Below are 3,868 nucleotides of genomic sequence, written 5' to 3' on the forward strand. Positions count from 1 at the left end.
CAGTACATCAGGAGACGTGGAGGAGGCCGTAGGAGGGCACAACCCAGCAGCAGGACGCTACCTCCGCCTTTGTGCAAGGAGGAGCACTGCCAGAGCCCTGCAAAATGACCTCCAGCAGGCCAACCCAACCTCCCGGGTGGCGCAGTGGTCTAGGGCACTGCATCGCAGTGCTAGCTGCGCCACCAGAGTCTCTGGGTTCGCGCCCAGGCTGGGCTGGGTTCGCCCAGGCTCTGTCGCAGCCGGCTGCAACCGGGGTCCGGGGGCGACGCACAATTGGCATAGCGTCGTCCGGGTTAGGGAGGGTTTGGCCAGTAGGGATATCCTTGTCTCAGTATGTAAAAATGTAATAAAATGTATGCACTCTACTGTAAGTCGCTCTGGATAAGAGCGTCTGCTAAATGACTAAAATGTAAATGTAAATGTATACCTGAAATATGCACATTTTTCAAACAAAACATAGATTTATTGAATAACATGTTATAAGACTGTCATCTGATGAAGTTGTTTGTTGGTTAGTTTGGTTGGTTCTTGGTTATTTAGTTGGCTTTGTGCATGCTACCTGTGCTGTGAAAAATGTCTGTCCTTTTTTGTATTTGGTGGTGAGCTAACATAAATATACGTGCTGTTTTCGCTGTAAAATTTTAAAATCGGACATGTTGGCTGGATTCACAAGATGTGTACCCTTTATTGCGTATTGGACTTGTTATGTGTGAAAGTTAAATATTTCAAAAAAATATATTTTGAATTTCGCGCCCTGCACTTGAAGTGGCTGTTGTCATATTGATCCCGACTTAGGGCTTGCAGCCAGAAGAAGTTAAACCACATTACATTAGTTTCTTCTGCTCACCAGAGATGTGATACATTGTAACCTAGTCTAGCTGTTAGGTCGCTAACTTATGTTTCGTTTTTTGTCGTGCAACCTGTTATTAGACTGGTTTATTGAATGAGTTTGGCTGTGGATGTGTTCCGTGTGATGCTTGGATGATGAAGTTTGCATTTATCTTTTACAATAAAAGGTCAAATTGAGGAATAAGTTTAAGACCTTTATTTTCCATCCTTACAAAAAATATTTAGATACTGTTCTGACAACACTGGTGTTTAGACGTATTGTTGCGTCATACTTTCTGTTGCTACTGTTCCAATCACGTATTTGAGATCGTACGCAGCAGGGACCACTTAACAATGATCACAAACATGTGATTGTACGCGTCAAAGGGTTAATATTAGAATGTTGAGAAATAAATATAGTAGGCCTAGCCTATAGAAAGCTGATGGCATCCTCCTCTTTTTAGTAGAGGCCATCACTCTGTTTTCTCACTCAATTACATAGCCTATAGAAATGTTGCGCAACATGAGCTCATGGGCTCTCATGAAGTGTTTGATTAGATTTCAATTACACTTGCATGGATGTCAGAGTGATTAGAGGGACAAAGAATGCTGAGTACCAGGCAGTTAGCAAGTTTGGAGGCTAATAATGACCAGCAGCAGCATCAGAGCTCAGAGAAGTCTAATTACCATGACTTAACAGTCACGTGGAATTTAACTGCCTTCATCGCTCGTGACCGCCGGTGTGGTGGTAATACGGTCACTGCAACAGCCCTAATTTACACACGACACCCCATAATGACAAAGCGAAAACAGGTTTTTAGAAATGTTTGCTAATTTTTTACAAATCAAAACAGAATACCTATTTACATAAGTTATTCAGTCCTTTGCTATGAGACTCGAAATTAGCGCAGGTGCATTTTTTTCCATTGATCATCTTGAGAGTTTCTACAACTTGATTGAAGTCCACTTTGTTAAATTCAATTGATTGAGATGATTTGGAAAGGACACACCTGTCATAAAGGTCCCACAGTTGACAGTGCATGTCAGACAAAAACCAAGCCATAGGTGAAGGAATTGTCCGAAGAGCTCAGAGAAGGATTGTGTCAGACACAGATCTGGGGAAGGCTACCATAAAATCACCAACGATGTTGAGATGGCCGTAACTACATATGAGGACACCATGGTATGGACCTCAGTTATTATTTCTAAAAATACATATTTTACCTGGTCAATGTGTAAATATTGCTCCCAGCATTAATCGAAGCGCAGAACGCTTATATTCTGATCTAACAGATTTCTAATCATGCCTGCCTCTTTGCGAATGAGTGGAATCATGAACAGTGGTTTGTTTCGTTATGTTGCCTGCATCCCCCGGATTAGCATCACATTCACCACTCTCTCAAAGGGGGGTGCTTGTCTCCACCCCCCTCCAGGTGACACCTATCTTTCCCATTATGCCCAGTGTATTTATACCTGTGCTCTCTGTTTGCTGTTGCCAGTTCGACTTGTCTCGTCAAGCCTACCAGTGTTTTTTCCCGTACTCCTGTTTTATCTCTAGTCCCTGTTTTCAAGTTTTTCCCGGGTTTTGACCATTCTGCCTGCCCCGACCCCGAGCCTGCCTGCCGTTCTGTACCTTGTCACACTGCCCTGGATAACTGACCTCTGCCTGCCGTTCTGTACCTTTCGGACTCTGCTCTTGATTACTGACCTCTGCCTGCCTGTCGTTTACCTGCCCCTGTTTTTTCTAATAAACTTTTGTACTTCAAACTGTCTGCATCTGGGTCTCCTCCTGAGCCGTGATACTCTCGCAGCACAGCTGAGGGCCTAAGACCTGAAACAAATTACTCCAGCTCGCAGTCAGCTCAAGTAAACAACTAGTCTAGAGAAGCTGCTGACAGTTTGTTGTGATGCCGCCAAAAAGCTATTTTAAAACTCCCACGACTCATGCCACGTCTACAGACATCCCCGAACAACAAAAAACGACTCTTGGTGAATGAGTGCACAACTGGTAAAAAATTATGCTACTTATAGGTAAGCTATGTCAGTCAGGTGCAGGGGTGCAAGTAAGAAGGTACAGTCTTGTACCATGTGTCCGCAAAATAAATAGTGGGGTACGCTGTACCGGTAAAACATTACCTATTACAATGATTAAAACAAAATGTCAAGAAAACTGTAGGCTAGTACACCACTTTTTTATCATTACTGCATGTCAGAGGCATAAAACAATAGCAAATGGACTTGAAAACGGGTGGTATATACTACTCTCCAAAATGCGATGTGGTTAGACTAGAACACTGAAATGTTGCCAAGGCAGAGATGAGTGGCCCACACCGAGACGCACATGGACAGAACTGGACGCATTATATTCTGGACAAAATACAATCTACAAATGTCATTACACTTTTTGGTGCTTTGTGTAACTGATGTCTCTTTCCAATCACCACGTTTTGAGGCTGGAAATATGTTGAGTGGATGAACGGGTGAGGGTAGCCTAGTAAAGGAGCCCTTTGACGTGATTGTTTGACAATCAGATGAAAACATCATGACTGGTTGTGTTTATGCCACAATAAAAGGTAATGTATTTTAAAAGTTAAATAACACTTTTACTTTTAGGTCCACAGAGATCCTATTGAATTAATGGATTCTATATGTAATTCTATGATTAGACGCATACACATTTTTGGTGCACGCGCAAACATATAGGAGGTCCTAAAATAATTACACTTTCACCCCTGGTCAGGTGGCTAGCTGCCGGCAGAGACTTTTATTGCAGTAACGTTGCAGGGCTCTGGCTAGTATTACTTAGCGAGCTAGAAGGATGAAGTAATAAGCTAACATTAACTGGAGCCAGAGAGTAGGCTACTGAAACAGACAGTGATGTGGCGCTCAGTGGTGAGGCTGAGGCAGGATACAATGCAGCTGACATAACTTGTCATAACCTGTCATAATATAGTCATAGCACTGTCATGACACATGCTGTGTATTAGACCTGTTGTGACAGATATTGCATTATTTTATGGCTGGTTATGACCCTACATAG

This window comes from Salvelinus namaycush, chromosome 12 (assembly GCF_016432855.1).
Source record: "Salvelinus namaycush isolate Seneca chromosome 12, SaNama_1.0, whole genome shotgun sequence".
Taxonomy (NCBI): Eukaryota; Metazoa; Chordata; class Actinopteri; order Salmoniformes; family Salmonidae; genus Salvelinus; species Salvelinus namaycush.